General features: G+C 52.6%; 1 long non-coding RNA gene across 2 annotated transcripts in view; it reads right to left on the bottom strand.

Annotated features, from left to right (window-relative positions):
• Positions 1-15,244: 15,244 nt before the first annotated feature.
• Positions 15,245-25,244, bottom strand: part of LOC26515501 — a 55,320-nt gene continuing 45,320 nt past the window's right edge. The window contains exons 7-9 of one of the 2 annotated variants that reach the window (XR_001408206.3): positions 22,388-22,445; positions 18,740-18,795; positions 15,245-15,626 (exon numbers count right to left, since the gene is read on the bottom strand). This is a non-coding gene — a long non-coding RNA (uncharacterized LOC26515501). The remainder of the gene's footprint in view (positions 15,627-18,739; positions 18,796-22,387; positions 22,446-25,244) is intronic. The other variant, XR_004310285.2, reaches the window with a different exon arrangement.

Below are 25,244 nucleotides of genomic sequence, written 5' to 3'. Positions count from 1 at the left end.
AGGAACCAGGATAGGGCTACTGGAACCGGCCTACAGGCTGCAGGAACCAGGATCGGGCTACTGGAACCCGCCCACGGGCTACAGGAACCAGAATCGGGCTACTGGAACCGGCCTACAGGCTGCAGGAACCAGGATAGGGCTACTGGAACCGGCCTACAGGCTGCAGGAACCAGGATCGGGCTACTGGAACCCGCCCACGGGCTACAGGAACCAGAATCGGGCTACTGGAACCGGCCTACAGGCTGCAGGAACCAGGATCGGGCTACTGGAACCGGCCTACAGGCTGCAGGAACCAGGATCGGGCTACTGGAACCGGCCCACGGGCTGCAGGAACCAGGATCGGGCTACTGGAACCGGCCTGCAGGCTGCAGGAACCAGGATCGGGCTACTGGAACCGGCATACAGGCTGCAGGAACCAGGATCGGGCTACTGGAACCGGCCTGCAGGCTGCAGGAACCAGGATCGGGCTACTGGAACCGGCCTACAGGCTGCAGGAACCAGGATCGGGCTACAGGAACCCGCCCACGAGCTGCAGGAACCAGGATCGGGCTACTGGAACCGGCCCACGGGCTACAGGAACCAGAATCGGGCTACTGGAACCGGCCTACAGGCTGCAGGAACCAGGATCGGGCTACTGGAACCGGCCCACGGGCTGCAGGAACCAGGATCGGGCTACTGGAACCGGCCTGCAGGCTGCAGGAACCAGGATCGGGCTACTGGAACCGGCCTACAGGCTGCAGGAACCAGAATCGGGCTACTGGAACCCGCCCACGGGCTGCAGGAACCAGGATCGGGCTACTGAAACCGGCCCACGGGCTGCAGGAACCAGGATCGGGCTACTGAAACCGGCCCACGGGCTGCAGGAACCAGGATCGGGCTACTGGAACCGGCCTACAGGCTGGAGGAACCAGGATCGGGCTACTGAACCGGCCTACAGGCTGCAGGAACCAGGATCGGGCTACTGAAACCGGCCCACGGGCTATAGGAACCAGGATCGGGCTACTGGAACCGGCCCACGGGCTATAGGAACCAGGATCGGGCTACTGGAACCGGCCCACGGGCTATAGGAACCAGGATCGGGCTACTGGAACCGGCCCACGGGCTGCAGGAACCAGGATCGGGCTACTGGAACCGGCCCACGGGCTGCAGGAACCAGGATCGGGCTACTGGGACCGGCCCACGGGCTGCAGGAACCAGGATCGGGCTACTGGAACCGGCCTACAGGCTGCAGGAACCAGGATCGGGCTAGTGGAACCGGCCCACGGGCTGCAGGAACCAGGATCGGGCTACTGAAACCGGCCCACGGGCTGCAGGAACCAGGATCGGGCTACTGGGACCGGCCCACGGGCTGCAGGAACCAGGATCGGGCTACTGGAACCGGCCTACAGGCTGCAGGAACCAGGATCGGGCTACTGGAGGCGGCCCACGGGCTGCAGGAACCAGGATCGGGCTACTGGAACCGACCTACAGGCTGCAGGAACCAGAATCGGGCTACTGAAACCGGCCCACGGGCTGCAGGAACCAGGATCGGGCTACTGAAACCGGCCCACGGGCTGCAGGAACCAGGATCGGGCTACTGGAACCGGCCTACAGGCTGCAGGAACCAGGATCGGGCTACTGAAACCGGCCCACGGGCTGCAGGAACCAGGATCGGGCTACTGGAACCGGCCTACAGGCTGCAGGAACCAGGATCGGGCTACTGGAACCGGCCCACGGGCTGCAGGAACCAGGATCGGGCTACTGAAACCGGCCCACGGGCTGCAGGAACCAGGATCGGGCTACTGGGACCGGCCCACGGGCTGCAGGAACCAGGATCGGGCTACTGGAACCGGCCCACGGGCAGCAGGAACCAGGATCGGGCTACTGGAACCCGCCCACGGGCTGCAGGAACCAGGATCGGGCTACTGGAACCGGCCTACAGGCTGCAGGAACCAGGATCGGGCTACTGGAACCGGCCCACGGGCTACAGGAACCAGAATCGGGCTACTGGAACCGGCCTACAGGCTGCAGGAACCAGGATCGGGCTAATGGAACCGGCCCACAGGCTGCAGGAACCAGGATCGGGCTACTGGAACCGGCCCACGGGCTGCAGGAACCAGGATCGGGCTACTGGAACCGGCCTACATGCTGCAGGAACCAGGATCGGGCTACTGGAACCGGCCTACAGGCTGCAGGAACCAGGATCGGGCTACTGGAACCGGCCCACGGGCTGCAGGAACCAGGATCGGGCTACTGAACCGGCCTACAGTCTGCAGGAACCAGGATCGGGCTACTGGAACCGGCCCACGGGCTGCAGGAACCAGGATCGGGCTACTGGAACCGGCCTGCAGGCTGCAGGAACCAGGATCGGGCTACTGGAACCGGCCTACAGGCTGCAGGAACCAGGATCGGGCTACTGGAACCCGCCCACGGGCTGCAGGAACCAGGATCGGGCTACTGAAACCGGCCCACGGGCTGCAGGAACCAGGATCGGGCTACTGGAACCGGCCTACAGGCTGCAGGAACCAGGATCGGGCTACTGGAACCGGCCTGCAGGCTGCAGGAACCAGGATCGGGCTACTGGAACCGGCCTACAGACTGCAGGAACCAGGATCGGGCTACTGGAACCGGCCCACGGGCTGCAGGAACCAGGATCGGGCTACTGGAACCCGCCCACGGGCTGCAGGAACCAGGATCGGGCTACTGGAACCCGCCCACGGGCTGCAGGAAACAGGATCGGGCTACTGGAGGCGGCCTACAGGCTGCAGGAACCAGGATCGGGCTACTGGAACCCGCCCACGGGCTGCAGGAACCAGGATCGGGCTACTGGAACCCGCCCACGGGCTGCAGGAACCAGGATCGGGCTACTGGAACCGGCCTACAGGCTGCAGGAACCAGGATCGGGCTACTGGAACAGGCCTACAGGCTGCAGGAACCAGGATCGGGCTACTGGAACCGGCCCACGGGCTGCAGGAACCAGGATCGGGCCACTGGAACCGGCCCACGGGCTGCAGGAACCAGGATCGGGCTACTGGAACCCGCCCACGGGCTGCAGGAACCAGGATCGGGCTACTGGAACCGGCCCACGAGCTGCAGGAACCAGGATCGGGCTACAGGAACCCGCCCACGAGCTGCAGGAACCAGGATCGGGCTACTGGAACCGACCGGATCCTGGTTCCTGCAGCCCGTGGGCCGGTTCCAGTAGCCCGATCCTGGTTCCTGCAGCCCGTGGGCCGGTTCCAGTAGCCCGATCCTGGTTCCTGCAGCCTGTAGGCCGGTTCCAGTAGCCCGATCCTGGTTCCTGCAGCCCGTGGGCGGGTTCCTGTAGCCCGATCCTGGTTCCTGCAGCTCGTGGGCCGGTTCCAGTAGCCCGATCCTGGTTCCTGCAGCATGTAGGCGGGTTCCAGTAGCCCGATCCTGGTTCCTGCAGCCCGTGGGCGGGTTCCTGTAGCCCGATCCTGGTTCCTGCAGCTCGTGGGCCGGTTCCAGTAGCCCGATCCTGGTTTCTGCAGCTCGTGGGCCGGTTCCAGTAGCCCGATCCTGGTTCCTGCAGCCCGTGGGCCGGTCCCAGTAGCCCGATCCTGGTTCCTGCAGCCCGTGGGCCGGTTCCAGTAGCCCGATCCTGGTTCCTGCAGCCCGTGGGCCGGTTCCAGTAGCCCGATCCTGGTTCCTGCAGCCTGTAGGCCGGTTCCAGTAGCCCGATCCTGGTTCCTGCAGCCCGTGGGCGGGTTCCTGTAGCCCGATCCTGGTTCCTGCAGCTCGTGGGCCGGTTCCAGTAGCCCGATCCTGGTTCCTGCAGCATGTAGGCGGGTTCCAGTAGCCCGATCCTGGTTCCTGCAGCCCGTGGGCGGGTTCCTGTAGCCCGATCCTGGTTCCTGCAGCTCGTGGGCCGGTTCCAGTAGCCCGATCCTGGTTCCTGCAGCTCGTGGGCCGGTTCCAGTAGCCCGATCCTGGTTCCTGCAGCCCGTGGGCCGGTCCCAGTAGCCCGATCCTGGTTCCTGCAGCCTGAAGGCCGCCTCCAGTAGCCCGATCCTGGTTCCTGCAGCCCGTGGGCGGGTTCCAGTAGCCCGATCCTGGTTCCTGCAGCCCGTGGGCCGGTTCCAGTAGCCCGATCCTGGTTCCTGCAGCCTGTAGGCCGGTTCCAGTAGCCCGATCCTGGTTCCTGCAGCCCGTGGGCGGGTTCCTGTAGCCCGATCCTGGTTCCTGCAGCTCGTGGGCCGGTTCCAGTAGCCCGATCCTGGTTCCTGCAGCATGTAGGCAGGTTCCAGTAGCCCGATCCTGGTTCCTGCAGCCCGTGGGCGGGTTCCTGTAGCCCGATCCTGGTTCCTGCAGCTCGTGGGCCGGTTCCAGTAGCCCGATCCTGGTTCCTGCCGCCTGTAGGCCGGTTCCAGTAGCCCGATCCTGGTTCCTGCAGCCCGTGGGCCGGTCCCAGTAGCCCGATCCTGGTTCCTGCAGCCCGTGGGCCGGTTCCAGTAGCCCGATCCTGGTTCCTGCAGCCCGTGGGCCGGTTCCAGTAGCCCGATCCTGGTTCCTGCAGCCTGAAGGCCGCCTCCAGTAGCCCGATCCTGGTTCCTGCAGCCCGTGGGCGGGTTCCAGTAGCCCGATCCTGGTTCCTGCAGCCCGTGGGCCGGTTCCAGTAGCCCGATCCTGGTTCCTGCAGCCTGTAGGCCGGTTCCAGTAGCCCGATCCTGGTTCCTGCAGCCCGTGGGCGGGTTCCTGTAGCCCGATCCTGGTTCCTGCAGCCCGTGGGCCGGTTCCAGTAGCCCGATCCTGGTTCCTGCAGCCCGTGGGCCGGTTCCTGTAGCCTGATCCTGGTTCCTGCAGCCCGTGGGCCGGTTCCAGTAGCCCGATCCTGGTTCCTGCAGCCTGTAGGCCGGTTCCAGTAGCCCGATCCTGGTTCCTGCAGCCCGTGGGCCGGTTCCAGTAGCCCGATCCTGGTTCCTGCAGCCCGTGGGCGGGTTCCAGTAGCCCGATCCTGGTTCCTGCAGCCCGTGGGCCGGTTCCAGTAGCCCGATCCTGGTTCCTGCAGCCCGTGGGCCGGTCCCAGTAGCCCGATCCTGGTTCCTGCAGCCAGTAGGCCGGTTCCAGTAGCCCGATCCTGGTTCCTGCAGCCCGTGGGCCGGTTTCAGTAGCCCGATCCTGGTTCCTGCAGCCTGTAGGCCGGTTCCAGTAGCCCGATCCTGGTTCCTGCAGCCTGTAGGCCGGTTCCAGTAGCCCTATCCTGGTTCTTGCAGCCCGTGGGCCGGTTCCAGTAGCCCGATCCTGGTTCCTGCAGCATGTAGGCAGGTTCCAGTAGCCCGATCCTGGTTCCTGCAGCCCGTGGGCGGGTTCCTGTAGCCCTATCCTGGTTCCTGCAGCTCGTGGGCCGGTTCCAGTAGCCCGATCCTGGTTCCTGCCGCCTGTAGGCCGGTTCCAGTAGCCCGATCCTGGTTCCTGCAGCCCGTGGGCGGGTTCCTGTAGCCCGATCCTGGTTCCTGCAGCCCGTGGGCCGGTTCCAGTAGCCCGATCCTGGTTCCTGCAGCCTGTAGGCCTGTTCCAGTAGCCCGATCCTGGTTCCTGCAGCCCGTGGGCCGGTTCCAGTAGCCCGATCCTGGTTCCTGCAGCCCGTGGGCGGGTTCCAGTAGCCCGATCCTGGTTCCTGCAGCCCGTGGGCCGGTTCCAGTAGCCCGATCCTGGTTCCTGCAGCCCGTGGGCCGGTCCCAGTAGCCCGATCCTGGTTCCTGCAGCCTGTAGGCCGGTTCCAGTAGCCCGATCCTGGTTCCTGCAGCCCGTGGGCCGGTTTCAGTAGCCCGATCCTGGTTCCTGCAGCCTGTAGGCCGGTTCCAGTAGCCCGATCCTGGTTCCTGCAGCCTGTAGGCCGGTTCCAGTAGCCCGATCCTGGTTCCTATAGCCCGTGGGCCGGTTCCAGTAGCCCGATCCTGGTTCCTGCAGCCCGTGGGCCGGTTCCAGTAGCCCGATCCTGGTTCCTATAGCCCGTGGGCCGGTTCCAGTAGCCCGATCCTGGTTCCTATAGCCCGTGGGCCGGTTCCAGTAGACCGATCCAGGTTCATGCAGACCGTGGGCGGGTTCCTGTAGCCCGATCCTGGTTCCTGCAGCCCGTGGGCCGGTTCCAGTAGCCCGATCCTGGTTCCTGCAGTCTGTAGGCCGGTTCCAGTAGCCCGATCCTGGTTCCTGCAGCCTGTAGGCCTGTTCCAGTAGCCCGATCCTGGTTCCTGCAGCCTGTAGGCCGGTTCCAGTAGCCCGATCCTGGTTCCTGCAGCCCGTGGGCGGGTTCCAGTAGCCCGATCCTGGTTCCTGCAGCCCGTGGGCGGGTTCCAGTAGCCCGATCCTGGTTCCTGCAGCCCGTGGGCGGGTTCCAGTAGCCCGATCCTGGTTCCTGCAGCCCGTGGGCCGGTTCCAGTAGCCCGATCCTGGTTCCTGCAGCCCGTGGGCCGGTTCCAGTAGCCCGATCCTGGTTCCTGCAGTCTGTAGGCCGGTTCCAGTAGCCCGATCCTGGTTCCTGCAGCCTGTAGGCCTGTTCCAGTAGCCCGATCCTGGTTCCTGCAGCCTGTAGGCCGGTTCCAGTAGCCCGATCCTGGTTCCTGCAGCCCGTGGGCGGGTTCCAGTAGCCCGATCCTGGTTCCTGCAGCCCGTGGGCGGGTTCCAGTAGCCCGATCCTGGTTCCTGCAGCCCGTGGGCGGGTTCCAGTAGCCCGATCCTGGTTCCTGCAGCCCGTGGGCCGGTTCCAGTAGCCCGATCCTGGTTCCTGCAGTCTGTAGGCCGGTTCCAGTAGCCCGATCCTGGTTCCTGCAGCCTGTAGGCCTGTTCCAGTAGCCCGATCCTGGTTCCTGCAGCCTGTAGGCCGGTTCCAGTAGCCCGATCCTGGTTCCTGCAGCCCGTGGGCGGGTTCCAGTAGCCCGATCCTGGTTCCTGCAGCCCGTGGGCGGGTTCCAGTAGCCCGATCCTGGTTCCTGCAGCCCGTGGGCGGGTTCCAGTAGCCCGATCCTGGTTCCTGCAGCCCGTGGGCCGGTTCCAGTGGCCCGATCCTGGTTCCTGCAGCCCGTGGGCCGGTTCCAGTAGCCCGATCCTGGTTCCTGCAGCCCGTGGGCGGGTTCCAGTAGCCCGATCCTGGTTCCTGCAGCCCGTGGGCGGGTTCCAGTAGCCCGATCCTGGTTCCTGCAGCCCGTGGGCGGGTTCCAGTAGCCCGATCCTGGTTCCTGCAGCCTGTAGGCCGCCTCCAGTAGCCCGATCCTGGTTCCTGCAGCCCGTGGGCGGGTTCCAGTAGCCCGATCCTGGTTCCTGCAGCCCGTGGGCGGGTTCCAGTAGCCCGATCCTGGTTCCTGCAGCCCGTGGGCCGGTTCCAGTAGCCCGATCCTGGTTCCTGCAGTCTGTAGGCCGGTTCCAGTAGCCCGATCCTGGTTCCTGCAGCCTGTAGGCCTGTTCCAGTAGCCCGATCCTGGTTCCTGCAGCCTGTAGGCCGGTTCCAGTAGCCCGATCCTGGTTCCTGCAGCCCGTGGGCGGGTTCCAGTAGCCCGATCCTGGTTCCTGCAGCCCGTGGGCGGGTTCCAGTAGCCCGATCCTGGTTCCTGCAGCCTGTAGGCCGCCTCCAGTAGCCCGATCCTGGTTCCTGCAGCCCGTGGGCGGGTTCCAGTAGCCCGATCCTGGTTCCTGCAGCCTGTAGGCCGCCTCCAGTAGCCCGATCCTGGTTCCTGCAGCCCGTGGGCCGGTTCCAGTAGCCCGATCCTGGTTCCTGCAGTCTGTAGGCCGGTTCCAGTAGCCCGATCCTGGTTCCTGCAGCCTGTAGGCCTGTTCCAGTAGCCCGATCCTGGTTCCTGCAGCCTGTAGGCCGGTTCCAGTAGCCCGATCCTGGTTCCTGCAGCCCGTGGGCGGGTTCCAGTAGCCCGATCCTGGTTCCTGCAGCCCGTGGGCCGGTTCCAGTAGCCCGATCCTGGTTCCTGCAGTCTGTAGGCCGGTTCCAGTAGCCCGATCCTGGTTCCTGCAGCCTGTAGGCCTGTTCCAGTAGCCCGATCCTGGTTCCTGCAGCCTGTAGGCCGGTTCCAGTAGCCCGATCCTGGTTCCTGCAGCCCGTGGGCGGGTTCCAGTAGCCCGATCCTGGTTCCTGCAGCCCGTGGGCCGGTTCCAGTAGCCCGATCCTGGTTCCTGCAGTCTGTAGGCCGGTTCCAGTAGCCCGATCCTGGTTCCTGCAGCCTGTAGGCCTGTTCCAGTAGCCCGATCCTGGTTCCTGCAGCCTGTAGGCCGGTTCCAGTAGCCCGATCCTGGTTCCTGCAGCCTGTGGGCGGGTTCCAGTAGCCCGATCCTGGTTCCTGCAGCCCGTGGGCCGGTCCCAGTAGCCCGATACTGGTTCCTGCAGCCTGTAGGCCGGTTCCAGTAGCCCGATCCTGGTTCCTGCAGCCTGTAGGCCGCCTCCAGTAGCCCGATCCTGGTTCCTGCAGCCTGTAGGCCTGTTCCAGTAGCCCGATCCTGGTTCCTGCAGCCCGTGGGCCGGTTCCAGTAGCCCGATCCTGGTTCCTGCAGTCTGTAGGCCGGTTCCAGTAGCCCGATCCTGGTTCCTGCAGCCTGTAGGCCTGTTCCAGTAGCCCGATCCTGGTTCCTGCAGCCTGTAGGCCGGTTCCAGTAGCCCGATCCTGGTTCCTGCAGCCCGTGGGCGGGTTCCAGTAGCCCGATCCTGGTTCCTGCAGCCCGTGGGCGGGTTCCAGTAGCCCGATCCTGGTTCCTGCAGCCCGTGGGCGGGTTCCAGTAGCCCGATCCTGGTTCCTGCAGCCCGTGGGCGGGTTCCAGTAGCCCGATCCTGGTTCCTGCAGCCCGTGGGCCGGTTCCAGTGGCCCGATCCTGGTTCCTGCAGCCCGTGGGCCGGTTCCAGTAGCCCGATCCTGGTTCCTGCAGCCCGTGGGCCGGTTCCAGTAGCCCGATCCTGGTTCCTGCAGCCTGTAGGCCGGTTCCAGTAGCCCGATCCTGATTCCTGCAGCCTGTAGGCCGGTTCCAGTAGCCCGATCCTGGTTCCTGCAGCCTGTAGGCCGGTTCCAGTAGCCCGATCCTGGTTCCTGCAGCCCGTGGGCGGGTTCCTGTAGCCCGATCCTGGTTCCTGCAGCTCGTGGGCCGGTTCCAGTAGCCCGATCCTGGTTCCTGCAGCCCGTGGGCGGGTTCCTGTAGCCCGATCCTGGTTCCTGCAGCCCGTGGGCCGGTTCCAGTAGCCCGATCCTGGTTCCTGCAGCCCGTGGGCGGGTTCCAGTAGCCCGATCCTGGTTCCTGCAGCCCGTGGGCGGGTTCCAGTAGCCCGATCCTGGTTCCTGCAGCCCGTGGGCCGGTTCCAGTAGCCCGATCCTGGTTCCTGCAGCCTGTAGGCCGGTTCCAGTAGCCCGATCCTGGTTCCTGCAGCCCGTGGGCGGGTTCCAGTAGCCCGATCCTGGTTCCTGCAGCCCGTGGGCCGGTTCCAGTAGCCCGATCCTGATTCCTGCAGCCTGTAGGCCGGTTCCAGTAGCCCGATCCTGGTTCCTGCAGCCTGTAGGCCGGTTCCAGTAGCCCGATCCTGGTTCCTGCAGCCCGTGGGCGGGTTCCTGTAGCCCGATCCTGGTTCCTGCAGCCCGTGGGCGGGTTCCAGTAGCCCGATCCTGGTTCCTGCAGCCCGTGGGCCGGTTCCAGTAGCCCGATCCTGGTTCCTGCAGTCTGTAGGCCGGTTCCAGTAGCCCGATCCTGGTTCCTGCAGCCTGTAGGCCTGTTCCAGTAGCCCGATCCTGGTTCCTGCAGCCTGTAGGCCGGTTCCAGTAGCCCGATCCTGGTTCCTGCAGCCTGTGGGCGGGTTCCAGTAGCCCGATCCTGGTTCCTGCAGCCCGTGGGCCGGTCCCAGTAGCCCGATACTGGTTCCTGCAGCCTGTAGGCCGGTTCCAGTAGCCCGATCCTGGTTCCTGCAGCCTGTAGGCCGCCTCCAGTAGCCCGATCCTGGTTCCTGCAGCCTGTAGGCCTGTTCCAGTAGCCCGATCCTGGTTCCTGCAGCCCGTGGGCCGGTTCCAGTAGCCCGATCCTGGTTCCTGCAGTCTGTAGGCCGGTTCCAGTAGCCCGATCCTGGTTCCTGCAGCCTGTAGGCCTGTTCCAGTAGCCCGATCCTGGTTCCTGCAGCCTGTAGGCCGGTTCCAGTAGCCCGATCCTGGTTCCTGCAGCCCGTGGGCGGGTTCCAGTAGCCCGATCCTGGTTCCTGCAGCCCGTGGGCCGGTTCCAGTGGCCCGATCCTGGTTCCTGCAGCCCGTGTGCCGGTTCCAGTAGCCCGATCCTGGTTCCTGCAGCCCGTGGGCCGGTTCCAGTAGCCCGATCCTGGTTCCTGCAGCCTGTAGGCCGGTTCCAGTAGCCCGATCCTGATTCCTGCAGCCTGTAGGCCGGTTCCAGTAGCCCGATCCTGGTTCCTGCAGCCCGTGGGCCGGTCCCAGTAGCCCGATACTGGTTCCTGCAGCCTGTAGGCCGCCTCCAGTAGCCCGATCCTGGTTCCTGCAGCCCGTGGGCGGGTTCCAGTAGCCCGATCCTGGTTCCTGCAGCCCGTGGGCCGGTTCCAGTAGCCCGATCCTGGTTCCTGCAGTCTGTAGGCCGGTTCCAGTAGCCCGATCCTGGTTCCTGCAGCCTGTAGGCCTGTTCCAGTAGCCCGATCCTGGTTCCTGCAGCCTGTAGGCCGGTTCCAGTAGCCCGATCCTGGTTCCTGCAGCCCGTGGGCGGGTTCCAGTAGCCCGATCCTGGTTCCTGCAGCCCGTGGGCGGGTTCCAGTAGCCCGATCCTGGTTCCTGCAGCCCGTGGGCCGGTTCCAGTGGCCCGATCCTGGTTCCTGCAGCCCGTGGGCCGGTTCCAGTAGCCCGATCCTGGTTCCTGCAGCCCGTGGGCCGGTTCCAGTAGCCCGATCCTGGTTCCTGCAGCCTGTAGGCCGGTTCCAGTAGCCCGATCCTGATTCCTGCAGCCTGTAGGCCGGTTCCAGTAGCCCGATCCTGGTTCCTGCAGCCTGTAGGCCGGTTCCAGTAGCCCGATCCTGGTTCCTGCAGCCCGTGGGCGGGTTCCTGTAGCCCGATCCTGGTTCCTGCAGCTCGTGGGCCGGTTCCAGTAGCCCGATCCTGGTTCCTGCAGCCCGTGGGCGGGTTCCTGTAGCCCGATCCTGGTTCCTGCAGCCCGTGGGCCGGTTCCAGTAGCCCGATCCTGGTTCCTGCAGCCCGTGGGCGGGTTCCAGTAGCCCGATCCTGGTTCCTGCAGCCCGTGGGCGGGTTCCAGTAGCCCGATCCTGGTTCCTGCAGCCCGTGGGCCGGTTCCAGTAGCCCGATCCTGATTCCTGCAGCCTGTAGGCCGGTTCCAGTAGCCCGATCCTGGTTCCTGCAGCCCGTGGGCGGGTTCCTCTAGCCCGATCCTGGTTCCTGCAGCTCGTGGGCCGGTTCCAGTAGCCCGATCCTGGTTCCTGCAGCCCGTGGGCGGGTTCCTGTAGCCCGATCCTGGTTCCTGCAGCCCGTGGGCCGGTTCCAGTAGCCCGATCCTGGTTCCTGCAGCCCGTGGGCGGGTTCCAGTAGCCCGATCCTGGTTCCTGCAGCCTGTAGGCCGGTTCCAGTAGCCCGATCCTGGTTCCTGCAGCCCGTGGGCGGGTTCCAGTAGCCCGATCCTGGTTCCTGCAGCCCGTGGGCCGGTTCCAGTAGCCCGATCCTGGTTCCTGCAGCCTGTAGGCCGGTTCCAGTAGCCCGATCCTGGTTCCTGCAGCCCGTGGGCGGGTTCCAGTAGCCCGATCCTGGTTCCTGCAGCCCGTGGGCCGGTTCCAGTAGCCCGATCCTGGTTCCTGCAGCCTGTAGGCCGGTTCCAGTAGCCCGATCCTGGTTCCTGCAGCCCGTGGGCGGGTTCCTGTAGCCCGATCCTGGTTCCTGCAGCCCGTGGGCCGGTTCCAGTAGCCCGATCCTGGTTCCTGCAGCCCGTGGGCGGGTTCCAGTAGCCCGATCCTGGTTCCTGCAGCCCGTGGGCCGGTTCCAGTAGCCCGATCCTGGTTCCTGCAGCCCGTGGGCCGGTTCCAGTAGCCAGATCCTGGTTCCTGCAGCCCGTGGGCGGGTTCCTGTAGCCCGATCCTGGTTCCTGCAGCTCGTGGGCCGGTTCCAGTAGCCCGATCCTGGTTCCTGCAGCCTGTAGGCCGGTTCCAGTAGCCCGATCCTGGTTCCTGCAGCCCGTGGGCGGGTTCCAGTAGCCCGATCCTGGTTCCTGCAGCCTGTAGGCCGGTTCCAGTAGCCCGATCCTGGTTCCTGCAGCCCGTGGGCGGGTTCCAGTAGCCCGATCGTGGTTCCTGCAGCCCGTGGGCCGGTTCCAGTAGCCCGATCCTGGTTCCTGCAGCCTGTAGGCCGGTTCCAGTAGCCCGATCCTGGTTCCTGCAGCCCGTGGGCGGGTTCCAGTAGCCCGATCCTGGTTCCTGCAGCCCGTGGGCCGGTTCCAGTAGCCCGATCCTAGTTCCTGCAGCCTGTAGGCCGGTTCCAGTAGCCCGATCCTGGTTCCTGCAGCCCGTGGGCGGGTTCCTGTAGCCCGATCCTGGTTCCTGCAGCTCGTGGGCCGGTTCCAGTAGCCCGATCCTGGTTCCTGCAGCATGTAGGCAGGTTCCAGTAGCCCGATCCTGGTTCCTGCAGCCCGTGGGCGGGTTCCTGTAGCCCGATCCTGGTTCCTGCAGCTCGTGGGCCGGTTCCAGTAGCCCGATCCTGGTTCCTGCAGCCTGTAGGCCGGTTCCAGTAGCCCGATCCTGGTTCCTGCAGCCCGTGGGCCGGTTCCAGTAGCCCGATCCTGGTTCCTGCAGCCTGTAGGCCGGTTCCAGTAGCCCGATCCTGGTTCCTGCAGCATGTAGGCAGGTTCCAGTAGCCCGATCCTGGTTCCTGCAGCCCGTGGGCGGGTTCCTGTAGCCCGATCCTGGTTCCTGCAGCTCGTGGGCCGGTTCCAGTAGCCCGATCCTGGTTCCTGCAGCATGTAGGCAGGTTCCAGTAGCCCGATCCTGGTTCCTGCAGCCCGTGGGCGGGTTCCTGTAGCCCGATCCTGGTTCCTGCAGCTCGTGGGCCGGTTCCAGTAGCCCGATCCTGGTTCCTGCCGCCTGTAGGCCGGTTCCAGTAGCCCGATCCTGGTTCCTGCAGCCCGTGGGCCGGTCCCAGTAGCCCGATACTGGTTCCTGCAGCCTGTAGGCCGCCTCCAGTAGCCCGATCCTGGTTCCTGCAGCCCGTGGGCGGGTTCCAGTAGCCCGATCCTGGTTCCTGCAGCCCGTGGGCCGGTTCCAGAAGCCCGATCCTGGTTCCTGCAGCCTGTAGGCCGGTTCCAGTAGCCCTATCCTGGTTCCTGCAGCCTGTAGGCCGGTTCCAGTAGCCCGATCCTGGTTCCTGCAGCCCGTGGGCCGGTTCCAGTAGCCCGATCCTGGTTCCTGCAGCCTGTAGGCCGGTTCCAGTAGCCCGATCCTGGTTCCTGCAGCCCGTGGGCGGGTTCCAGTAGCCCGATCCTGGTTCCTGCAGCCCGTGGGCCGGTTCCAGTAGCCCGATCCTGGTTCCTGCAGCCTGTAGGCCGGTTCCAGTAGCCCGATCCTGGTTCCTGCCGCCCGTGGGCCGCCTCCAGTAGCCCAATCCTGGTTCCAGCAGCCCGTGGGCCGGTTCCAGTAGCCCGATCCTGGTTCCTGCAGCTTGTAGGCCGGTCCCAGTAGCCCGATCCTGGTTCCTGCAGCCTGTAGGCCGCCTCCAGTAGCCCGATCCTGGTTCCTGCAGCCCGTGGGCGGGTTCTAGTAGCCCGATCCTGGTTCCTGCAGCCCGTGGGCCGGTTCCAGTAGCCCGATCCTGGTTCCTGCAGCCTGTAGGCCGGTTCCAGTAGCCCGATCCTGGTTCCTGCAGCCTGTGGGCCGGTTCCAGTAGCCCGATCCTGGTTCCTGCAGCCTATAGGCCGGTTCCGTTAGCCAGATCCTGGTTCCTGCAGCCAGTTGGCCGGTTCCAGTAGCCCGATCTTGGTTCCTGCAGCCTGTGGGCCGGTTCCAGTAGCCCGATCCTGGTTCCTGCAGCCTGTAGGCCGGTTCCAGTAGCCCGATCCTGGTTCCTGTAGCCCGTGGGCCGGTTCCAGTAGCCCGATCCTGGTTCCTGCAGCCTATAGGCCGGTTCCGGTAGCCAGATCCTGGTTCCTGCAGCCAGTTGGCCGGTTCCAGTAGCCCGATCTTGGTTCCTGCAGCCCGTGGGCCGGTTCCAGTAGCCCGATCCTGGTTCCTGCAGCCCGTGGGCCGGTTCCAGTAGCCCGATCCTGGTTCCTGCAGCCCGTGGGCCGGTTCCAGTAGCCCGATCCTGGTTCCTGCAGCCCGTGGGCCGGTTCCAGTAGCCCGATCCTGGTTCCTGCAGCCCGTGGGCCGGTTCCAGTAGCCCGATCTTGGTTCCTGCAGCCTGTAGGCCGGTTCCAGTAGCCCGATCCTGGTTCCTGCAGCCCGTGGGCCGGTTCCAGTAGCCCGATCCTGGTTCCTATAGCCTGTGGGCCGGTTCCAGTAGCCCGATCCTGGTTCCTATAGCCCGTGGGCCGGTTCCAGTAGCCCGATCCTGGTTCCTATAGCCCGTGGGCCGGTTCCAGTACCCCGATCCTGGTTCCTGCAGCCCGTGGGCCGGTTCCAGTAGCCCGATCCTGGTTCCTATAGCCCGTGGGCCGGTTCCAGTAGCCCGATCCTGGTTCCTATAGCCCGTGGGCCGGTTCCAGTAGCCCGATCCTGGTTCCTGCAGCCTGTCGGCCGGTTCCAGTAGCCCGATCCTGGTTCCTGCAGCCCGTGGGCCGGTTTCAGTAGCCCGATCCTGGTTCCTGCAGCCTGTAGGCCGGTTCCAGTAGCCCGATCCTGGTTCCTGCAGCCTGTAGGCCGGTTCCAGTAGCCCGATTCTGGTTCCTGTAGCCCGTGGGCCGGTTCCAGTAGCCCGATCCTGGTTCCTGCAGCTCGTGGGCGGGTTCCTGTAGCCCGATCCTGGTTCCTGCAGCTCGTGGGCCGGTTCCAGTAGCCCGATCCTGGTTCCTGCAGCCCGTGGGCGGGTTCCAGTAGCCCGATCCTGGTTCCTGCAGCCCGTGGGCGGGTTCCAGTAGCCCGATCCTGGTTCCTGCAGCCTGTAGGCCGGTTCCAGTAGCCCTATCCTGGTTCCTGCAGCCTGTAGGCCGGTTCCAGTAGCCCGATCCTGGTTCCTGCAGCCCGTGGGCCGGTTCCAGTAGCCCGATCCTGGTTCCTGCAGCCCGTGGGCCGGTTCCAGTAGCCCGATCCTGGTTCCTATAGCCCGTGGGCCGGTTCCAGTAGCCCGATCCTGGTTCCTGCAGCCTGTAGGCCGGTTCCAGTAGCCCTTGGCCGGTTCCAGTAGCCCGTATCTTGGGCCTGTAACCTTGAGCCGTAATGAAGCCGTCATGAAGCCCGTAATCTTTAGCCCGAATTCCGTAGCCCACATTCCATAACCCTTATACCGACGCCCGTAACGAGTGACCCTTAACCCTATAGTAACTTAACCTAACCACTTTGTATTTATGTACAGTAACAGTATTTTTTCAATAAAATTTGTACTCACCTGAAAAAATACCGTCTTAAACTCTTTCCAGCTGCTTTGGTGGAAGCTCCAGCCTCTGTTGAAGATGTGCCGTGTTGGTCGGCAGGATGTCTCTCCTCTGTCGGCTCCTGTTGTGAGGACATATAGCTGAAAATACGAAAAAGGAACTACTTAGTAAAGGATGGAAGTTGGTTAAGGAAAGAAGGATTGAGGAACAAGATAAAGGCCAGAAACTAAATGTTTGCAACGAACTGCTCCTTGAAGTATTGCCATATTTCATAAAATTGTATTATATTTCATTAAATTAAATATATAAGATGTATATCTAGAAGCTTAAGAGATGTTTGTTTAATAAATATGCTCTTAAAACCTATTTCTTTTTATTTTTTAACAATTACTACCAATCTCCTAGTGTCTCTGAATAATTAAGTTCAAACTGAGACAGCTGTCTGTTCGAATCGGACCAGGTAAGTCTATAAAAATTTACTCTAAATAGTATAGTAATAGTTCTGAAAACTTTGTATTTGAGTAATTGAGTATCTGTTTAGTATTTTAAAATCCGGACGGCACTTGCGTGCTAGAAGTATTTGGTAAAGTCCCCCACGTTATACGGATTTCGTGGAAGTTGCTTTCCCAGATACCTGGCGATAGACCTGGCGCCTGTCTTGCCACTATTTTGCGATAATTCGCCGACAAGTTGAGCTTTGAATATCATATCGAGTGTAGTCACTCTTTACTCATTGCATTCCGAGAAAAAATTGCAAAAAATAGAAATATCATTCTAACACAATTATAAAAGACCGACCCCCTTAAGCTCTCTATGCAAAAGTTTGTATTTATTTGAACGGGTTTATCTGTTTCGAGAGACGTATTTCCATGTAAATTCCATTAAGTCGAAGGGGGAACTCTACCTAATGAATGAATTGAATGAATTATGGACTAATATTTACGCAATTATGATGGCAACAAAATTGTCAAGAATTCGAAAAAAAAAAAAATACATTCCACCAAACAGGAAATGCTACTGTTCTTTCATAAAAAATTTCAAGTGTTTTGTTGATATTTACAGAATAAATATTAAATAAATATGAAGAGCAATTTAAAGAAATTAGTTGTATTTGGTTATTATCTAATATATTTTTTCCAGAAATTCGAAAAGGAATTTATTAAAAAAATATATATAAAAATTATTATCAAAGACTCGAGAGACTAATTTTTGAAAACTAATTATTTTTTTCTAATTTGATTTCCGTTTCAAACACATCCCGATCGAAATGATGAATGTCAGGGAAGGTCAAGTTCAAAAACTAGATGAACTTCGAGTGTTTCCAAAGCCAAATGAGGTGTTCGGATCACTTCCCGACAACGACAGTCGAAAACTGATCCCAAAATTGAAATCTTTCGGGAAGTCTTCGAGGGTCAAACGTGTCGCGTTTCACCTTTTAGTCTTAAATTTTATTAATTGTTTTAGTCATTTAATATTTTTTTATTCCTCTTTCTAATTATTATTTATATGTATGATTTTTTGTTTAATTTCTTACCTTATTTTTTTTTTTTTTTTGCAAAAAGTCTTTGCTTATCAAAATTAGGTCAAACTTGATGTAGGTACTTTTTGTGATTAGAGGTATACTGGTAGAGGAGGTGGTGATGGTGGTGGTGTTGGCTCTTTATTTATGAACTTTGTGGCTCTTGAATGATAAGAGGTATGGCTTCTTATCAACAACAACAAAAAATACAAAACTACATCAACTAACAAAAAAAAAAAAAAAAAGAGAAAAAAAAAACAGAAACAAATCAGTTCTCCTTGAATTTTTTTTTCGAGTGGTTGCCGTGTGTGCTCGACAATCTTACTCTTATTTCATTCCACTTCCCAGTTTTTTTTCCTCTACTTTTTTTTTTTTGATTTTTGAACAGTGTATTCGTGGTAGTTTCTGTGCGGAGATAAAATATTTTTGCAATGCGCCTGCCTGCTAATTGAGATAACAGGACATTGTATTATTTATAGACTAGAAATAGAAATAAAACCCCAAAGTCACATGGGCCAGGTATAATGAATTTTTGATCTGCGATTGCTAAATATTTTTCCGGTCTTATAAATCTCGATTTTATTAGTGGGGATTTCATTAAATTCCTGGTATTTTTTATATGGAATTTTTGGTGGGAAAAAGTATATGAATGGCTAATGGCTTTAAAGAACTAAAACTTCTTAATTGTAACAAGGAAGTTGTTAATGTTAATGTAATTATAACTAAAATTGTAATATAAAAAGCAAAAATATAAAAATAAATACTAGTAAGAACGTAAGAACTTTGTTAATATTTTCTATTAATAAAATCCTTAATTTTTTATCGTTTTCTAAAACTTTTAAGACTTTAAATATTTAATATTCTAATACTACACCCTTTATAAAAATTTTCCATATCGTTTTTTGGGCATATCCGGACATAGTATTTACGGTTATACGGTTGCCAGGTCAACTGGTATTCATTTCGTACCCCCATTGGTTAAATAAAAAACTTTAAATAGTTTACCCTTATCTGGTTAAAAAAAAAAGTCGTCTTGCGACTTTAAACTGCCCCCCAAAAAAAAAGAAAAAAAAGAAAAGATATAGAAAATTGCCAATTCATAATTGTGAAATTCCTGCCAAAAAAAAAAAATGCCTATTAGACCTGCTCTGTCTCGCTCTGACACTGTTGTCCATCTCACTCGCACATACAATTTATTGTTGGCCAAGTTAATCGCGTGCTTGAAGTGCTCTGCTTCTGCCGGCTGTCAAACTATCAGCTGTTTCCCATTAATTACATGCCTCTTTCCAATACCAATATAAACGGAATCGAAACGAAATTTCCTAATTTTCTCGTTACTCATACGCACCGTTGCCGTGTCGGGCGACAAAAAAAAAAAAAATTCCAAAATTGCTGGCGTGTGGAGTAAAAATCTACATAAAAAAAAACCTCCTGATTACGCACTGAGATCTCCAATAGAAATTTTTTTTTTTGTGGAATCTGGATCAGTTAGTAGCTCGAGGGCTGCTTGCGTAAATATTTCAAGTGCCTTGGCCGGCTGATAAGGTTGAAAAAAAAAACGAAAAATGAAAAAAAAAAGAAGCTATCAGCAAGTCTGGCAACTGATTATAATATAATTATAATTCTGGTCTTGGCAACCGCACGCACAAATCGTTGAGATGGAAAACGTCACTGTTATCAGTCGCCTGCTCCTTATCACTACACTCTCTACAGCTCTATTTGCCTCTCACTCACCTGTTGCTTAGGCCATCTCACTCGCTCGCTGCTTAAATCACAAAAAAGTGAATCATCTGAAAGGAGAAAAAAAAAGAAATTATTCATTAATATTTAATATTTCATATTTTTTAAAAACTATTTTCTAAAAATTCTTGGGAAGGAAAGCTTTTAATCTTTAATCTTTAATTGTTTTTAATATTTATATTTCTTTTTAATTGTGTTTATTTTCTTTTTAAATTTTTTTTTAATAATTCATAAGAAATATAAACTATTGAAGCTTTTTAAATAGTTTCAATTATTTTCAAGAAACTAACATAATTCTTGGAAAATATATAATATTTTTCAAAGAATATTTAAATTATTTTCTAACTGACTTGAATTTTATTTTTTTTTTATTTAAATAAAATATAGATTTTTAATTTAAAAAATATATAACATAAAAATATAAATTTTAATATTTCTGCTTTGTCATTTAAACTTAAATCCCATGTATCATGCTTATTTTTCTTACAAAAAGAGAAAGGTAACGCTTACTAGTCCTAACCATATTAGATTTAGTTTTAATTTTTTTTCTAGTTTTTTTTTTTTATAGGTTACCTAAGCCGCAAGCCTAATGAATTTCCCATTCCGGGCCGATCGGTGAATAATATTCAGGCAAGTGATAAGTGATAAGCCATTTGGCGCCATCGCACTTCAAGTGGCATTGTGGCCGCGCTGACAGCCGCACCGATGGCTCTGAGATACAAAATTGCAGATAAAGATACAGATACACTTGCCTGCCAATTGAGATTGAAAATATATATATATAGTATATTGGCGATTACAACACATCGCCTAATCCATTGGCAGTTAGGCCTAATTGCCAGCTCAATGCCAAAATTTGAAAATTTTCGGAATTTTCTGTTTCCGGTAATGGGATCACGACCTCTGGGTATTCGAACTTGAAACTTTTGGAATAAAACATGTGTTCGGGTTGTGTCATCTCTGTATCTCTGTATCTGTCACTGCTCTAATGCATGGAGAATAAATCCCATTTGGTTACTAATTGAAATCCCCCCCTTTATTTTTTTGGCAATAGTCCGGCAAATGGTTCGATAATGGGCTTTAATGATTAACGATAAGGGGGGGAGACGTTTTTCCAAAAACCCACAACAAAAAATTTGATAGTTTTTCTAGAATTTTCTAGCTTTGAAAATGGTAATTGATTAAGATAAGAGTTGAGATTAGTTAGGTAAGTTTAAAATTTTAAGACTAAATTTTAAGAGGGCGAAAAAGGGAGAATTTTAAATATAATAATAGTTATAGTAATAGAAGTAGTAGTAATAGTAGTAATAATTATTAATAGTTTTAAGTATAAAAGATAATTATTATAATTAAATAAGTAAGTAGAAATAAGTAAATAAATTAAATAAATAAAATATAAAACAAGAAATGCTATGGTGTTCTTATTGGGAATGGGTACTTTTTAGATTTCATAATTTGCTATGTCGTTTTCAAAAGTATGACGTTCTAATTATAATTTATTTTTAAACAAGCTTCTTAATGGGATAGTTTAAACTTTATTTAATGAAGCTTTGTAATCTTTATTTCTTTTAGTTACCTTTTTGTTTAAATTCTTTAAAAAGTTTATATATTTTTTATATATTTTATATATGAAATGACGTTCTATTTAAAAATCAATTATGTCGTTTCAAAAATGATTTGAATATGTAGCTTTTGATTGATTTACTTTTCAATGAGTATCTCTACTCATCATTTTGCAGTGTAACAATGCCAGGCACTATTGCCATGAGATAGTGATAGTGGAGGGACATCTGTTTTTCCAGTTGTCAAGTTTTGCAATCGCTTGGCTCTCCTTATCAGTTAAACGGCTTGGGGTCGCATTACAAACCATAATTCACAATTCTATTATATGTATTATATGCCATATAATGGCACAACTCCTTTGGCGACGATTGTTGTTAAACAAATTGCAACTAATTGCCGATTACTTTACTAGACCCGACATTGCTCATACGCCCCATTTGCCACAACGAACTTGATATAGGCGTAGTTTTTTTAGGATTTTTTTTTGGAAAGATCGCGCCATCGGACTAAAAACTTAACACCCACTCATCTGACACAGATTCTGCCATCATTTTTTTTTACCTCTTCAAAGAGATCAATTTCGATATGGCCTGACGCATATTGTAGATTTTTGCAAGCAAAAAATAAATAGGCGGGAAAAACTACTTGAGGAAAAAGGAAAGAAAAAGTAAAAGTCGTAGAATAGAAAAAAAAAACCAGGAAAAAAGAGGGGAACAACGCGTGTGACCTAGTTTATTTTCTATAATCGCCTAGCATTTAGCTTTTTAAACATACTATAGTATAGTGCACATAAATACAAGTATAAGTATAGGTTTGTATATAAACACACTTATATAGAGCCCATAAATAAGATTACTGATTACCGACCGACCGACCGGTCGACAGAACCGTGGCTCATAAAATAGAAACAAAAACTGTCGCCATCTGCCTATGAAATTTAATAGCTCTCTTGCCCATATATACCCGTATATACAAATATTTATATACCTGCAATAGGTATGCCTATTAATTTCATCTTGTATGTTAAGCTACTACCTTATTTGCAAAATAATTTATAGAAGATATATAGAAGATATATTACTATAGAAGTTCCATTAAGAAGTTATGCAAGAGAACCGGGAAAAATCCACATTCGTTATGCTAAAGGTTGTTGCAATTAAATGAAAGTGTCGTAAGCTATTCGATACGGTTGTTCGGGGAATGAATGAACCGAATGAATGCCAATATGAATGCAAATGAATGCGTTGCACAACCGAATGAATGATATGCACATTCGATTATCAGTTCGATTACAGCGATTTGTTCTCAAGCGAATATGGTAGACTATAAATATAATTTTTATTAAAAATATTACTCTATATTACTCTATTTTTTTTGAATAATTACTTTTATGCGGGTATTCATTTATGCTTTTTGTTTTGAATTTGTAATTTTGAATATACTCACTACCCAGAACCAAGAACTCACTGAATGAATGACTGATTGTTGGCTCTGCAAATAAAAATATATATACATATATTTAAAATATCGTGGCAGAGCCGAACAAAAATTACGCGAAAGGCGCCGCCTTGCTCAATTTGCATTATTCAAATGATGCGTAAAATCCCCAAGAGAAGAGGGAGAGTGCCACGGGGGCAGGGTAAAAAAAAGTATACCCCCAGGAGGTAGGAGGGAGGAGACCCTCCCAGGTCGCACCACAAGTCGCCATTAGGCAAGCGCAATTGATTAGAAACAAAACACAAATGCAACAACCAAAACGGAGCGAACAGCAATTGCATAATTTCAACTCATTTTCTGATATTTCTGTAACTAGTCCGCCGGTTATCCGTAATATTATTTCCCTCTATTTTAGATACTCTTTCTAAAAGGGTTTTTCTAAGGGAATTATTAAGATAAGGTTGGGGAGAGCTGGTAGGTTGGAAGTAGGAGGTTATAAGAAGCTTAAGGTTTAAGAGACAATAGATAATCCATTTTTTATTTTAAAATTATAGCTTAAAGCTAAGGAACTATAGATTTTAATTTTTCATATTTTTAAACCTAAAATTTATATATTTTATTAAATAGAAAATAAAAACTTACCAAAAGTATTATAATTCCATCTCCAATTTCCAGCTCTGTTTTCTGTTTATTTTATTTCCTGTAAAATAATAAAAATAAATGGATTAATTTAAAAAAAAAACCTAAAAAAAAGCCCTCCTTTTTTCTTAAATTTAAAGTAAAGTATTAAGACTTCGGCCTAGTTAGTAGACCTCTATTTAATGTTTATTTTTTGTCATTAAGTGCAAAATGCGCGGCAAATGCGACGCCGGCTGCTGCCTCAGTCAGCGTAGCTGTCGCCGTCGCCGTCGACGTCGACGTTGACTTTGGCGCTGGCAGTGGCGTTTGTAAAGGTCCCGCACGTGTAAGTGTTACATGCCCCCACCCCCTGGCCACCCCACCCCCTGCCACACACACAGACACACCTCAACTGGGCAGAGGCAGTGAAAACTATTTTAAATACTATTTTAATTTTTTTCTTTTCTTTTTTTTTCATACAATGTTGCCGGCCAGAAACTGCGTAAAACATTTTTAATCGCACATGCCAGTGGCTCGTGTTATGGCAATTGTGTATGGTGGGTGGTGGGTGGTTCGGTGGGTGATGTGGTCAGTCGGGGGATGGGGGCTGTGGGCTGGGGGCCTCGCCGGCGTAATGTTTACATCACACCAACATCGCTGTCTCGACCGCCAACCATAGACGCGTGTGCGAATAAAAATATTAAATATATACACATTTTTTTTGGCGCATTTTTCGAAAATTTATGATATCATTCAGGAATATTATGTTCAATTTCAAATATTATTTTCTATTCAAATGAAATGGTCTTGAATGAAAGCATAAATAGAGAATGCATTTTATGAAGTTTAATAATTTGTAGAATTTTTAAATAAGGGTAAAGGATCAAGATCAAGAAAAAGTAAGATTAGTTTAGGTTTTTTATGATTACTTTTTATTATTTCCAAGAATATGATTTACGATATTTATTTGATCTTTCAATTATTATTTTCAACTGTTTTTTAATCTTGGAAAAATAAAAGTTTTTCTTTATTATTATTTTCTACTTTTTTTTTAACATTTTAGAAGATTAAGGAAATTGGAAGTATTTTATTAATATTAAAAAATAAATCAAAATACTTCGAAAATAAAATAATATAAAAATGAAATAATAAATTTAAATAATACATATATTTTAATAAATAATTATAAAACAAAAAAGTCGTTAGCTCAAAGTTAACGCCTCTCTAAAAATAACCATTATTATTACCATATTACCATTATTATTCGCCCCAAATATGTTATTAAAAATCTCCCCCCAAAAACTGTATGAGAGTCCGTTAATTTGAATTATTTTGTTGGGGGTCTGGGGGCAGTCTCAGTGCCCAGTGCCTTGTGCCTTGTGCCTTGCACTTAATGGCTCTGAAGTATCTGTCAGAACTACGGGTCGCAGCAACAAAGAACCCCAAAAATGTTCCATCATTGAAATGAACGATTTGAGTTGGGTTCGCCAGACTCCGCCATGAAAAAAATAAATAAAATAAAAACCAAAAACAAATTTTTTGTTTCTTGACGCTGCATAAAAATTAAAATTAAAGCAAATGGGGGTGGTGGTGGTAGAAACAATACAAAAAAATAAATAAAAATAACAAGTCTGGCTGCCTGTCAAATGTCAATGATGTATATTTAAGCCTTTTATTCGCATGAGTCCTCTCCCTTTTATTTATTTATTTTTCTCAATATTTTTTTTTATGTATTAGGCACTCTCTTCTTAACATGCATCAGACATCAGCATCGTCCCAGACAGTTGATTTCTTTATTTTTCCAGTCAGTTTTATTTTTTTTGGGCCAAAAGAAGTCATTAAAAATGCACAGAATGTCAATGTAAAATGCTGATAATACGCAATTATGCATCTCGAGTTGGAGTCTTCACTGCCAGATAAATAACACGGTCCAAGGAAGCTAATGACAGTTGTGCGAAAATATAAAAAATGATGATGATGCCATGGATCCCAAGAGGATCCCAAGAGGATGGTCCGACATATATGTACAATGTATGTTATTCATAAATTATATGTTCATTTTGTTTAAGAAAAGAAATCATATAGAGAGAACTTTCTACAAAAATTATTCAAGTTGTTGGCTAAAGAGTTGTAATATTTTTAAAGGAAATTAGTAACTAAGAAATTGAAAAAATAAATACTTCAAATATTTTGTAGAATTTTTTAAAAAATTATTAAAGGTATAGTCTTCATAAGAAAAGTATCTATTATATAGAGACTTCTAACAAAAAAACTATTTCCAAGCTTTAGAAAAATTCCGTCCATCTATTACTTCCAGAAAGCTTCTTAAGATCGTACTTTCTATAACCTCTCCAATCCAATAAACCCAATTTAGTAACTAGAAAAAAACTACAAATTTCCCTTAATTATTTTATCAATAAAAGAATTAGTATATTTGAAATAAAGTAGCCCCCCCGACATTCGTAGAATTCGGCACTCTTGACTTCCGCTTTTGGCCCCAGAAGACTTCCCGGAATCCGCAACCGTATTATTTCGCCTTTCTTGGATACCGACATGGGAATTTGAATAAAAGGGGGGGCCGGGGTTGTTGGAGGAGTGGGGGCGCTCCATAAATTATCCAAGCAATAATGTGTCACATCCTTGAGCAGCCGACAAAGAAAAATAAATCAAATCAAATTTGAAAATAATACCCCATATAAAGTAAAGCCGAAAGCTAAGATTATCACATCCGCCTATGAATCAACTTTTATACTTTCGAAAGAACTAGGCAAACGATAAGTACTCTTGTCGAAACTGGCGCTATATATGCTAATATATATATAGAAATATATATATAATTGAAAGATCGGGAAAGATCTTAATCAGCATCAATCAAATGTGA

Source organism: Drosophila ananassae, chromosome XR (genome assembly GCF_017639315.1).
Source record: "Drosophila ananassae strain 14024-0371.13 chromosome XR, ASM1763931v2, whole genome shotgun sequence".
Taxonomy (NCBI): domain Eukaryota; kingdom Metazoa; phylum Arthropoda; class Insecta; order Diptera; family Drosophilidae; genus Drosophila; species Drosophila ananassae.
This window is presented reverse-complemented; position numbering and strand designations above follow the sequence as displayed.